Source organism: Ictidomys tridecemlineatus, chromosome X (assembly GCF_052094955.1).
Source record: "Ictidomys tridecemlineatus isolate mIctTri1 chromosome X, mIctTri1.hap1, whole genome shotgun sequence".
Classification (NCBI taxonomy): domain Eukaryota; kingdom Metazoa; phylum Chordata; class Mammalia; order Rodentia; family Sciuridae; genus Ictidomys; species Ictidomys tridecemlineatus.
This window is the reverse complement of record NC_135493.1, coordinates 64,693,554-64,708,571: the sequence shown is the minus strand read 5'-3', so window position 1 is coordinate 64,708,571 and position 15,018 is coordinate 64,693,554. Positions and strand designations below refer to the sequence as shown.

General features: G+C 32.4%; 1 protein-coding gene across 12 annotated transcripts in view; it reads right to left on the bottom strand.

Moving 5' to 3' along the window:
* The window catches only part of Hmgn5 (high mobility group nucleosome binding domain 5), a 55,010-nt gene that overhangs the window by 28,836 nt on the left and 11,156 nt on the right, over positions 1-15,018 (bottom strand). For 6 of the 12 annotated variants that reach the window (XM_078034605.1, XM_078034600.1, XM_078034596.1 and 3 more), the window contains exons 3-4: positions 7,885-7,955; positions 4,894-5,018 (exon numbers count right to left, since the gene is read on the bottom strand). The exons of 2 other annotated variants lie outside the window; for them this stretch is intronic. The gene's annotated coding sequence lies outside the window, so the exon portion shown is untranslated. The remainder of the gene's footprint in view (positions 1-4,893; positions 5,019-7,884; positions 7,956-15,018) is intronic. 4 more of the 12 variants (XM_078034598.1, XM_078034601.1, XM_078034599.1 and 1 more) reach the window with 3 other exon arrangements.

The window sequence follows — 15,018 nt, the reverse complement described above, 5'->3', positions numbered from 1 at the left end:
GAGTTCACTGTAAGTGTGAATGACTTAAGTGTCAGTATCAAAAGATAATATGGATTTTTTTCCAATATTAACACCATTAACATTTTGGGTCAAATAATTCTGCCAGGTAAGAGAGGTGAAAACTGACCTGTACATTGTATGATGTTTACCAGCATCCTTGACCTCTACCCACTCAATGCCAGTAACATCATCATCCCAGTTGTGACAAATATTTTGCAGACATTGCTAAATGTCTCTTCAGTGGAAAGATTGCTCTCATTTGATACCCACTAATTTAAGAGCAGTTCATTATAGATTGGCAATCTAAGAACTCATATTAAAAATTGTATTATATTATTTCTAAGCCTTCAACCCATATATGTCACTTATTGTGGGAATGAATAAAAATATTCAGAAAAGTTTGAATGGACATGAATTATACTCCAGTGACCAGATAGAAGATGTACAGTATGGCTTATCAAAAAAGCTAGTAATAACTACATTATATTTATAGAACATGAATCACCAAATTGTAAGAACTGAAATAGATGAAAGAAAAGAATGATCTTTATTAGTTTAAAAGTAAACTTCAAGCAGGGTGTAGTGGTGCAGGCCTATAATCCCAGCAGCTTGGGAGGCTAAGACAGGAGGATCAAGAGTTCAAAGCCAGACTCAGCAACTAAGCAAGGACCTAATCAATTCAGTGAGACCCCGTCTCTAAATAAAATACGGAAAAAAGGGCTAGGGATGTGGCTCATAGGATAAGTGCTCCTGGGTTCAACACCAGGTCTCAAAAAAAGTATACTTCAGAGGAAAACAAGAATTTCTACTTCACTATACCTAATGTAAAGGCAACAGGTTGTATAAACTTTCTTAAAGGTAGTAGTAGTCCTAAATGACAGTATTGCCTTTGTCAGGGCAATGGAAGTATATAAATAGTGACTAAAGTCTCAATTACCTACATATAGCCAATTTGAAAAGATCTACACTACTTCCATGGTAGATATATTCAAGAAAGATACATGCAAAAGACTTCAGAGAAGTCCAGACAAAGGCTCACATGTTCTTGGCTTCAGTCAGAACAATATAGCTCAGTCAGCCCAACTATATTGCCAACAAAGTTCCAAATAACCATGTCTGTATCATTGCTGCCATTTAGTTCCAGGATATCATATGCCGTGTCTTCAATTGCTTCTTGGAGAGGGAGTTGAATATAATTTTCAGATTAAATGTGACTGGAAATGAGTTGGTAGGGATGATTTCTGATTATAAGTTAGTGGCTTAAATAAACGCTACATGGTCAAGATCAACAGCAAATATATATGTATGTCATCTCCAGTCTGCCACCAAAAGGATATGGAAACTATCCTATGGGTAAAATTAGGTTTATTTGGAATTCCCACGTACTCTGAGAAGGCAAAAATGTTTGAAAACATAGGCCTACCTATAGACATTATCTACAGTATCTGCCAACTATGTTTCCCTTTGTAAATACTTGCTGCCTCAACATGTGGCAAATGGAGTATGATGAGTTAAAAGAAAGGGTTTTTTATATCTTTGGGATTGTTGACTCTTCTATGTTAGTGCATTTCAAAAGTGTTTTTACTACTATCCATAGATAGAATATATTTTATGGTTCTAATCAATAAACATAGAAGCAAACACACATATGTGTACACACATAAGTATGTAACTCATAATGGGTTCATAAAACAATTATTTTTCTTTTACAAATGGCAGATATTATTTTATTTCTTATCCTATCCTTTATACATCATTTTATAATGACCCACAGAATTGATTTCTTAACAATGTTTTATTGTCTGAAGCTTTAAAATATTTTTCCAGTGATTAGATTTTATCTTAAGAATGACATAATTTGGAAGTAGTAAATCAGGTATTGTGTCAGGCTTTTCACTAGTCTGTGCAAAGGAAATAGAAACATTTGATTTTTTCAGAATATATCAGCATGAATTAGATCATTCAACTATAACTGTGACTATAAAAAAGAAAAGAATCTAGAATTTGGAACTGTATTTCATTTCCTCTCTTCTTTTCTCCTTTCCTCTCCCTCCCTCCTTTCTTTCCTTCCTTCCTTCCTTTCTTTTTTTTCTATTTGCCAAGAGTAATAGAAGACATTAAATTCACTGTAAAACTTCTGCATACTGCATAAAACCTCCAAACTGGCAGCATATTTGGAAACAAACCTTAATCGCAACTCCATAGAATTAATGAACAGAGACTTCTTGTTTGTAAAACCAGATAGCAGAACTCATGGTAATAGATTCCTAGAAACCAATTCTTTCATTCACTGTGCCCTATTAAAGGGTTCTCATCACATTTACCTAGATTTTATGGAATAAATGTCTCTTTATATAGGCTATAATGCAAGGTATACCAGGTAACCTCTATATATGGACTATTATACAAAGTATACAAGGTAATGGTGCACATAAAAATCCAGAACCACCCCAACTAGACTCTCATGATATTCACAATGTAAATGATTTTACTGGATATTGCTGAATCTAGTAGAATACAAGGAGTATTGACAGGGCAAAAAGTCAGTAGAACCAGGACATGACATTCAGCATGTGAGAACACTGGTTGTCCACAGATCTCAAATTTGGAGTGGCTGTTGAGAATGGATACGCAATAAGTTTGGCATAACATTTGGCTGTATGAAAGTGAGAAACTACAGGGAATGCCCAGATGAAATAATACTGTGTCAGACAGCAGTATTGTCAGTATTGAAGCCTGGTTCCATGGACTTTAAAATGAGTACACTTATAGACCTTGGACCTCCCATTCAGTGTAAAATGAATAACAAATGCACATTTACACCCCCATTTAATGGGACTAAAGTCTGAGGCCACTGCCTGCATAAAAGGACCCAACAGAAAATGGGATTCATCTAATATGTAATTCATCTAATATGTAATCCCATTAGGGTGATTCCATCTAATATGTATAAGACCTTGCCTATAGATGGATTTGGGAAATATTTTCCTAATTATGTGAGCCTGGTGCTTTGTAATTGAGGCTTAATGTCCTTGTAAAAACCTTTGTAGTACACATTAAAGTTTTATCTTCACTCTGAAATAAATTATTGCAAGAAAGGTAAAATAAGCTTTTTTTCACTTATATACTGTAAGCTTGAGGCTTTAATAATGCACAGTGAATGAACAGTGGTATTTGAACATGTCACCTCTAGAGAGGCTGGATGTCTACTTCTTTGAAGTAAGAGGGAGCAGGAATTGAAGGAAAAATCCTCATCTTAAACAAGAGTGCTAATTCCCAAAAGAACTAACTTGAAATCTAGATAATATCCCAAATTTGTCCTATTACCCTAGTTGTGCCAGGGGAGGATGTCACATAGTTCTGGGCTATTTGTTATGTGACAATTTGGGCTTTTGAATCAAACTTAGAGTGCTTATTTTCCTATTCCTCCAATAATTGATTCCTCAGTGAAGATACAGAAGATAGTACATACTACAAAGTTTTTTTAAAAAAAAAGAAGAGAAAGTTTCAGGGGGGGCCTCAGCATGCCCCCAAGGTCTATTCCATTTAGGTTTTTGATATGTGTGAGCATACTTGGAGATTTGGTGGGATAGACAAGCAGTGCCAGGGCCTAGCTACCTGAAGGGCTGATTATCAACTAACTGGTAATATATACTGAGAAATGCTAATATATCTCAAATTCTTCAAATGTACCATTAATAATGCATTAAATACCACAATAAAATGTAAAAAGAAAACTCTGGAAATTGATTCTTCCTTATGGAAGGAAATTTCAAAAATTCAAGATAAGTTCAAAGATTATAGGTCAGTCCCATTAGGGTGATTCCAGTTATAGCATAGGTATATATCACCCAGTTAGATTATTTATTACCTTAGCTCATTCATAGGGACTTATATTTTAATAATAAAGAGATAACACAAAAGAAAAGGAGTGAAGAAAGAGGAAAATGTAATGAACCGTTTCACCAATGTTCTTTTTAAATATTTTTAGTTGAAGATGGACACAATTCCTTTGTTTATTTTTTATGTGGTCTGAGCATCAAACCCAGTGCGTCAAACGTGCTAGGCAAGTACTCTACCATTGAGCTACAGCCCCAGCCCACACCAATGTTTTCAGGAAATATTAAGTGTTCAAACCTGACACAGATTTATCAAGAGCATGAATACTAGTAATCTCAGGTGGGAGATGGCATCTTCAGTCCATATAGCTCTCCCAGGCAAGGACATCAGCAGCCTTAATATTAAAATGTCTAGAAGTACTACTAGCAGCAAGAAACATCAATCATGATTAGTAAGTGGTAACTTAAGAGGCAGTGGATCCTATGCCTTCTTTTGGCATAGAATGCATTTCTACATTAAATAGAGGGAAAAAATAAGAGAAATCATGTAGCATCTAAGAGAATTGGTTCACATAGCATCTGAGAAATGCTCCCTTAGTACTCTCAAACCTGTTGTGATGCTCTGGGTCCATGAGTGCAGTGAAACAAAGCAGGCATTACATTTCTTAGAGCAAGTGTGTCCACCTTAATAGAAATATTATTTGATGATTGTTAGCATAACTCAATTGCATTCATGATGGTGTTGCCTGAGAAATGAAAATCATTTATGGTAATATTGTTTTTAAGTAGAAAATAAATATATAGCAGAAAAAGAACAGAATATATTAGAATGAAGCAAAACTAGACATGATCACTTTGTCTAGAAATTTTGATTATGTAATTTATAAAAATATATGTGGATTCACTAAGGGCACAAATAATAAAATCAATGATCTCTCAAATACTTTCAATGAGAGATTATCACTGAGATATATCACTGGTGACCTATATTAATTATCAATGAAAAACTGATTATCAACAAACTGCAAATATATACTGAGAAATGCTAATATACCTCAAATTTCTCAAATGTACCATTAATAGTGTATTAAAAACCACAATAGGGGCTGGGGATGTGGCTCAAGTAGTAATGCACTCGCCTGGCATGCGCGGGGCACTGGGTTCGATCCTCAGCACCACCTAAAATAAAAAAAAAGGATGTTGTGTCCACTGAAAATTGAAAAATAAATATTAAAAAAATTATCTCTCTCTTCTCTCTATTTAAAAAACACATTAGAGCATCATAATTATACTGAACAAGTCATTTGTGTTTTGATAAGTGATCTCACTCATGCTAACTGAAACTCTATATATTAGGCACAACTGTTTACATTTTATAGATGGTTCTGAGAAGCTGGCTCTCTGAGATATACTACAAATGCATAGCAGAATTGAGTTTGCAATTCTATTCTGGTTGACTTCAATTCTGGTATTCTCTCTGTTTCAACATGCTTGAAGAAGGTTGATTTTGAGCAATTGAAACAACCATGGAAAAATGTATACAGCTGCCACAAGAATAGCACATCATTAATGTGATTCACTAGAAATCTACTTTTATTTTAACATCTAATTTGTCTACTATAAGCTCGTTAATTCTCATTTGGTGATTATTAAATGATAAAATGCACGTTGGAGATCAGTATATGAGGAAATGGAATTCTAAAAATAGATCAACAAGAATGAAATTGCAGCTTTCATCACAGAGAAAATACACATCTTGTGTAAGTAGGAAGGCAAATGAATGGCACTGAAATAACATCTGAAATGATAATGACTGCATTAATTTTCTTTTTTCAAAATACAACATTTTCTTCAAGTAGAAATTTTTGAATCCTGAATGATTATATGTCAGGTAGCAAGTCAGTTCTAGTTCTGAGTAAGTTTTGGGAGTTAGTGGAAATGTGGACAGAAAGGTAACAGCATATTTCCTGCCTTGACAACAAAATTTATTTAGTTTTCAAAAAATTCACTCAGTGTAACTCACATATTAGTGGATGAGAACCAAATATTATATGTATTTTATGTAAGCTGCTTAATTACACATAGAAATATTCATAATTTTTGAGTTCAAGGTGTATAACTGCAAAATTAAAACTTTTCAATTACTTCCTTTGTTATCAGGATGAAACATTAATCTTTACTGTCCCTAGGAAGCCTTGCATGGTTTAGCATCTGCTTTCTTTTTTATTGATTTTTTAGTTATACATGACAGTAAAATCTGTTTTGATAAAATTATACATGCACATTAATATATTAATTAGGACCCCATTCTTGTGGATGTACATGATGGTGGGATTCACTTAGGTTTTTACAAAAATATATTTACATAGGAAAATTATGTTAGATTCATTCCACTGTCTTTCCTATTCATATCTCCCTTCCCTCTGTCCATTCTCCTTTGTCAAATGTACTGAACTTCTTCACCTGCACCCTTATTATGGTTTGCTTCCCCATATCATCAAAAACATTCAACCTTTGATCTTTTGAGATTGGCTTATTTCACTTAGCATGATAGTCTCCAGAACCATCCATTTACTAGTAAATGTCATAAAGTTATTCTTCTTTATGGATAAGATATATATATATATATATATACACACATACATTATATATATATATATACATTACATATATATTATATATATCTATCTCCCTATTTTTTATCCATTCATCTGTTGAAGGACACCCAGGTTTGCCTCACAGCTCAGTTACTGTGAAGTGAAATGCTTATAAACACTGATTTCACAGCGTCACTGTGGCATGCTGATTTTAAATCCTTTGGATATACAGCATCTGCCTTCCTTTTTGAACTTTATCTCAAGTACTCCAAGCTTTGATCACTGCATTTCAAACACATTGGTTCAGGGGCACTGTACATACTGTACTTAAAATATGGCAAATTCCCCAAATTAGTTTGTTCTCCTTTAAGAAAATATTTCCAACATAACAATAAGTATACAAAATGAGAACAGATAAGTATGTTCACAAGGAACTATTTGAAGTTCCTAAGATTAATGCCATCAAGTTCATATTTATCAAAAAAATACTTTTTTATGAATCACATCTTGATATTCTGGGCTAACCTAAATGCTATTGTTTGTATAAATCCTTTTTATTTTAGCAAAAAATTTAAGAAGGCTTTAAATCCAATTTGAAACAGTGACACTGCTATCCTATGTCTACTTCTTAAATTTTTGTACATAATAGAGAGACAAACAATTAGATAAAGAAAAAAATTGAGATATAACAACCAAATCAGTGATATGTAGACCTTGTTTCCATACAATAATAAAAATGTTGTAAAAAACACATCTTTGAGATAACTATGAAAAATTTAACCTAGTCTGTTAGATTGTATTAAGGAATTATTGTTGATTTGGGGTATGATAATGATGCGGCAATCGTGAAAAAACAGTTCCTCTTAGTCAGATATGCATACTGCAGTAATAAAGAATAAACTGGTATGATGTTTGCAATTTCCTTTAAAATATTCCAGTAAAAATCAAAGACAGGAGTAAAGAGATTATTGTAATATATACTGTATACCCAGAATGAACACCAAAATTTAAAAAATAAAGCTTATTAAAGAACATGGAGAAAACACCAATGAATTGCTTTATAATAGAGGAATAAGCCTTTTCATAATGGTTTAAACTTCAGATGAAAGAAAGCATTGATAATGTTAACTTATTTTAGAATAATAAAATCATCTGCATGACAAAAAAACTGCCATCATAATTTTTAATGACAAAACAAAAACTGGAAAAACACTTGCAACTAGAATCACAGACAAGAGCTAATTTCATTGTTTGTATAGGAATTATAGAAATTGATAAGGAAAAGGCAAGCAATCTAAGAAAAAATGTGCAAAGATCATGAAAGCACAGTTCACCCAAATAAGGTACAAATTCCTCATATGTGTGATAAATGCAACATTAATCATAAAAAGGGAAATACACACTAAACTATAGTGCCTGGAGTTGTAGCTCAATGGTAGAGCACTTACCTGGCACATATGAGGCTCTGGGTTTGATCCTCAGCACCACATAAAAATAAAGGTATTGTGTGCATCTACAACTAAAAAAAAAAAACTTTTAAAAAACTACAGTGAGAGTGAACTTTAACCAATCAACATCAGGAAATAGTCATACATTTTGTTATTACAATTCTCATAAAATGCAATTTGGCAATAAAAAAATGAATTTTTCCTTTGACTCAGCAATTCTACTGAGAATGTGTATCTAGAGCTATACTTACATATGTATATAAAGCCATTTATTGGTGCACTGTTTGTACCAATACAATACTGTAAATAATTCAAATGTCTATCACTCTGTTAAAAATTATGGTTCATCCTTTCAGTGGAGTGCTGTACGTCTCTTTAATAAACAAAAAATGAGGACATGGAAAGATTCCAAGATATAAAATCAAGTGAAAACAGAAGAGTATCTTAAAGTATGCTACCTCTGAACAAATGAAGGAATGAGGGAAATGATAACGACAGACCTTCATTTTGTTGTATTTACATAAAGAAATACTCTAAGTATCCTAAATAGAGGATAAAAGCAGTTAATAGTCTAGTAGTATATGGAAGGAGTGGATAGGAACATGACTCAATATAAACCTAGTTATATTGCTTTATTTTGAACAATGTGATTACATGTTCAAAACAATATAAATATCATTTTAAGAGAAACAAGTGTCTCAGCAAACTTCTCCCAATTTTCCCAAGACTTGTTTTTTACTTTTACTGTACTCCCACACTATTTTACCCATTTGATATATACTGTTCTCTATAACACTTTTCAATTAGCACTATATATTTTTTCTCATCAGTCTTTTTAAAAATATCTTTAATTTTATTTATTTATTTATTTTTATGTGGTGCTGAGGATTGAACCCAGGGCCTCATACGTGCAAGACAAGCACTCTACCACTGAGCTACAAACCCAGCCCTCATCAGTCTTTCCTCCAAACTATGAACCTCTTAACTGTGGAAGTCCTGTGTAAATGCATTCCTGTCTTTCTCATAACTAGCATAGTGCCTGGCATGTGGTAATTCACCAGTAAATTGTCTTTTGAATGAAAGTAACTTTACCAGATCCACCTTGTCTTAATAAATCTCTTCCCATAAATTCTATTTTTACCATATTATTTTTATTTGTTCTTTTTAGTTATATATGAAAATAGAGTATATTTTGACAAATTTATATAAATATGGAGTATATCTTATTCTAGTTGGGATCCCAGTCTTATGGTTAAACATAATGTGGAGATTCACTGTGGTTCATATGTGTATATAAGAAAGTTATGTCTGATTCATTCCACTGACTTTCCTATTCCTATCCCCCCTCCCTTCCCTCATTCCTCTTTGTCTAATCCAATGAACTTTTAATCTCCCCCTTCTCTCCTCCTTTGTGTTAGCATCCACATATCAGATTCTTGTTTATTTTTATTTTACTGCATTTATCACAAACATGTGTTACATATATTTACTTAGATTTGTTTTGTCTTGTGACATTTAAACTCCTGGAAATACGGTAGGTATTCTATGGTTGGTAAATTGACAAAAAAAAAAATTAGAAGTAATTTTCCGTAGTTCCCTTATAATTTAGCAAATGGTGCCAATACTATCATATCTAGGATGATCACTCTCTAGTAAATTAATAGATTCTCATTAGAAAATCAAACCTTAAAAATGACTTTGTTGGTCACATGGATGGATTTATCCACACAGACCTCACACCATATAGTCCTTTATTCAAGGGTATGTAGAAATCTGTTAAGCTGTTTTTAAAATCTCCTTTTGTTTAATTTCCAGAATTTTAAGGATTAATTATGAAAGACATTAATGGTATTTATACCTATTTTCATGAACTGATAAATGTAGAACAGCATTAATAAACAGGAATCAAATTCTAAGACTGATAGAGATATTTTCCTAAAGCTCATAAATTATTTCAATGCATGAAAACCTTTTGGCCCAAGTGAAATGTATTCATTCATTCATTCAGCAGTTTTTGAGAAACTACTATCTTAGGCTTTCTAAGGCACTAAGAAATTAGTTAAATATGATCTTTGTCCTCAGGGAGGCAGTATAGTATAGCAGTTAAAATATATAGATTTAAATAAATCATATTTGGAACATTGCTTCTCTCTTTACTACTTACATGGCCTTGAGCAAGTTACTTAAATATTATGCCCTTTTTTATGCTCTGTCAAGTATGGATATTAAAAGCTATTTCATAATAATGTTATGAAGAGTTAAATGACAATGAATTACATACAACTTGGGACATAATAAAATTGGCAAAAATGTTTATCATCTTGCAGTGTAGGATTAGAAATGTTCTTTTCTATAATGTATCTTTTTGTAAAATAGTAATTTATCTTTGTATGGTATATGACCCCATTTCACATACTTAACAGATAAACTGTATTCACACATGGTACTCTTAAACTAATTCTCAGGCTCTACAAGGCAAGGGGGAACAATTTCTTAGAAGAGTAAGAAAATTAGCAAACAAAATTTATGAATAATTAATAGTAATCTTAATAAGAATAAAACTGATTCCATAAAACAAATAATGAAAAGTATCATTTATTTATTTTAATGAAACAATGGAATCCTAAGAAAGATTCTAAATATATTAAGACACCTTTGAATGGATATGTTGATCATAAAAAGTCAGTATGTATTCACTAGGAATGTATCATGCTAGAACAGTGTTACCTAAACTGGTGTCCCTCAGAATGTTGAATGCTATTTTGTTGTTGTTGTTCTTTTTAGATATGCATGACAGTAGAGTGCCTTTTGGCATATTGTACATACATCAAATATAGTTTACTCTAATTAGGTTTCTATTCTTGTGGTTGCACATGATGTGGAGTTACCCTGGATATGTATTCATATACAAGGATAGGAAAGTTATGTCTGATTAATTCTATTCCTATTCTGCGCCCCCTCCCTTCATTCCCCTTTGTCTAATCCAGTGGACTTCTATTCTTCCCCTTCCTACTCTTCGTTGTTGTGGGTTAGTATCTACATATCAGAGAGAATAATCAGCCTTTGTTTTTTGGAGAATGGCTTATTTCACTTAGAATGATATTCTCCAGTTCCATCTATTTACCAGCAAATGCCATAATTTCATTCTGCTTTATGGCAGAGTAATATTCCATTGTGTGTATATACCACATTTTCCTTATCCATTCCTCTTTTGAAGGACACCTAAGTTGGTTCTATAGCTTGGCTATTGTGAATTGAGCTGCTATAAACATTGATGTGTTGAATGTTAATAGGAAATGTGTTTTATAACTAAATAAAATTGAAATCATGAGATTAAGCAAAGTTAAATATATATCATCACATATCTCTTCTGCAGAAATTAGCAGAGATTTCAGTACACCAAAGTGTATTTTTTCAATAGGGTATAATGAATTGCATCCTTTTAAAATATATTTGAACACTGAATAATTGTGTGGGTTATCAGCACTACACAAAACTAATATGGGGTCTTGCTAAGTTGCTTAGGTCCTCAGTAAATTGCTGAGGCTGGCTTTGAACTCATGACCCTCCTGACTTAGCCTCCCAACCTGGTGGGATTATAGGCATGTGCCACTATGCCCAACATGATCTTATGTGTGAACTACACTACTAGTTATGTGTTTTCTAAATCAATTTTTACAATGTAACAAATACATGTAAATCTACACTTAAAAGAAAATCTAGTCCTTGATAGAAATTTCAAATTTAACCACATATTTCCTCCCACAATTCCATTCTTCAAGCTCACCTACTCTGAATCGTTTATCATGCCCTGGCTTCCTGTTTTATTTAGCATTATTGCATTTAAGAATATATTGTTACATGAACACACACACACACACACAATATTAGGCATTTCTAACTTTATACAAAGGATTCATGGCTATATATATCTTCTATGACTTATAATTTTCACTTAACATTACATTGCTAAGATTCATTCATTTTATATGTCTCTGGGATTATTATTATAAAAGAAATGTTTTATTAAAGTATATAACATCTATATATAACATAGACAAAATGTTTGCAAATCATCGATACAGTTCAATAATTTGTCATGAAATAAACACACCTATGTAACTAGTACTGACATTAAAAAATACATTTATTTTTATGTATTTGATATTGTGTTGGTGCTTTCTACCACTGTGACAAAACACTTGAGATAATTATAGTGATAAAAGGTTTATTTCAGATCACAGTTTTGGAGTTTTTTTTTTTTAATTTTGTAGTTGTAGATGGACAAAATACCTTTATATATTTATCTTTATGTGGTGCTGAGGATTGAACCCATGCTAGAGGAGTGATCTACCACAGAGCCACAGCCCTAGCCCTAAGGTTTTTGAGGTTTTAATACATGATTTCTTGGCTGATTGCTTTTGGGTCTGTGATGAGGCAGTATATTATGGCAGGATCACATTAAGCTTTCACCTAATGCTAGCCAGGAAGCAAAGAGATGGAGAGGAAGGAAATGGGTTCCCAACACCTCCTGCAAGGGCATGACCCAAATATCCTAAATTTCTTTTACTAGGCCTCACCTCCTAATGGTTCTATCATTTCCCAACATAACTCCATGGAATGGGCACCAAAACTTTAACACATGGCCTTTGGGGGCCCTGGAAGCCACTGACTATAAGTTTCAAACTATAGCAAATATTTTTTGTTATTTTTATATGCCTTATTTTAGGGCAGTTTTTAGTTCACAGCAAAATATAGCAGAGGTTATGGAGATTTATCCCTTATTTTATATATATCTCCTCATTATTATCATCACACACCAGAAAAGCACATTTGTTAAAATTGATAGATCTACATTGATGTGTTATCATCCAAAGTACACATTTTTCACTAGGGTTCTCTATTAGTGTTGTACCTTCTTGGGTTTGAACAGATTTATAATTATATATGTCTACCATAATAGTATAAGCCATAGTAGTTTTGCTGCTCTAAAAGTTCTTTTTGTTCCTCCCATTCATTCTCCCCTCCCCTCTAATCCTTGGAAGCCACTGACCATAAACATAGTTTTGCCTTTTCCCAAATGTTATAGTTGTCATCATGCAGTATGTACCTTTTTCATACTGGCTTCTTTACTTCATATCATGAATTTAAGTTTCTTCCATGTTTTTTCATGGCTCAATTCCTCATTTCTCTTCAGTGCTAGTAATATTCTACTTCCAGATGCACTGTAGTTTATCCATTGACATACTGAAAGACATCTTGGTAGCTTTTAAGTGCTGGAAACTATGACTAAAACTTCTATAAACATCCATGTGCAGGTTTCTGTGGATGTAAGTTTAGGTAAATTGCAAGGAGCATGATTGCTGGATCATATGTTGAGTGTGTCTTATTTTTAAGAAAATGTCCACTGTTTTCCAAAGTAGCTGTACCAGTCATTTTTTACTCCGACACACAATGAATGACAGTTCCTGTTTTTCCTCATCCTCACCAGTAATTGGTATTAGATTTGGTCATTCTAATAGGTGTGTGGTAATGTCTCATTGTTTTTATTTGCATCTGATGACATATGTCCCGGGACATCTTTTCATATGCTTATTTGTTATCTCTAATATTTTTTTGGTGAGGGGTCTGTTAAGATATTTGGACAATTTTTAAAATGAATTGTGTTTTATTGTTAAATTTTAAGAGTTGTTTTTTATATTTTGTGTAAATAACAGTCCTTTATAGGATATGTCTATTGCAAATATTTCTTCCAGTCTGTGGATTCTTTTTTGTCCCTTAACAGTATTTTTATAAATGATGCCCAGAATATCAATTTTTTCTTACATGGATTGTACCTTTGGTGGTGTATATAAAAAGTTATCACCAAATCTGAGGTGTTCTTGACTTTCTCTTATCATTTAGCAGTTTTGTACTTTTGTGTTTTGCATCTTGGTTTGTGATCCATTTTAAGTTAATTTTTGTGAGGGGTACAGCATCTGAGACTGGATTTTTTTTTTAATGTGGAAGTCTAATTGTTCCAGCACATTTTGTAGAAAAGACAGTCTTCTCCATTGTATAGACCTTGCTCCTTTGACACAGTTGATGATACTTATTTGGGTATATTTCTATGGTCTCTATTCTGTTCCATTAATCTAGTAGTCTACTCTTTCACAAATACCACACTGTATTGATTACCGTAGTTTATCATAAGTCTTGGAATTGTGTAGTGTTAGTCTGCCAGCTTTGTTCGTCTCCTTCAATATGGTTTTTATGTTATTTTAAATATGATTAAGTTTTTAAAAGATTTTCTATATCCATTATGTGTTGGAGAACCTTTTAACTATTTTAAATAATAAATTTGATAATACAACAGTACTGTTCACAGTTGTGTTATTAAATTTATTATTTAAATAATATTTTAAAAAATAATATTAAAATATTATTTTAAATAGTTTACCTAGAGATTTTTGTATTTGTATGTGCATAAATATTATTTACAATGAAATTTCTTCCCTTCCAATCACTATGCCTTTTTTACTTTCTTTTATGTTAATATTCTTGTACTGTTTGGAATAGCTAGCACAATATTAAATAGAAGAGGTAATAGTAGGTATTCATGTTCTATTCTCAGAAACAACAAAAAAAACTTCAGTATTGTGTTCACTTTAGGTCTTTGTACACATCTTTGATCATATTAAAGCAGGTCTATTTTATTTCTAGCTTACTATTTTTTAATCTTGAAGGGTTGTTGGATTTATCAAATTATATTTCTCCTATTGAGATGATCATATGATTTTTCTCCTTCCTTTGGTTAATGAGACAATGATACTTTTAAATATTGAACCAACCATAAATTATTAGTTTTGGAAAAGACAATCACTTTTCTGCAATCTTTTGACCCCCCCCATTCAGTTAATAAAAATGAGTCTTGACAGTAGAATGAATCAGACATTACTTTATCCCATGTTCATATATGAATACATGACCAGTGTAACTCCATATCATGTACAACCACAAGAATAGGAAGTTACATTCCATGCTTTAGAATGTTTCAAAATAAATTCTCTTGTTATACATAATTAAAAGAACAAATAATTTTAAAAATATGGATCTTGAGGAGAAAGTATTTCCTTACTTAGAGATTAAGTGACC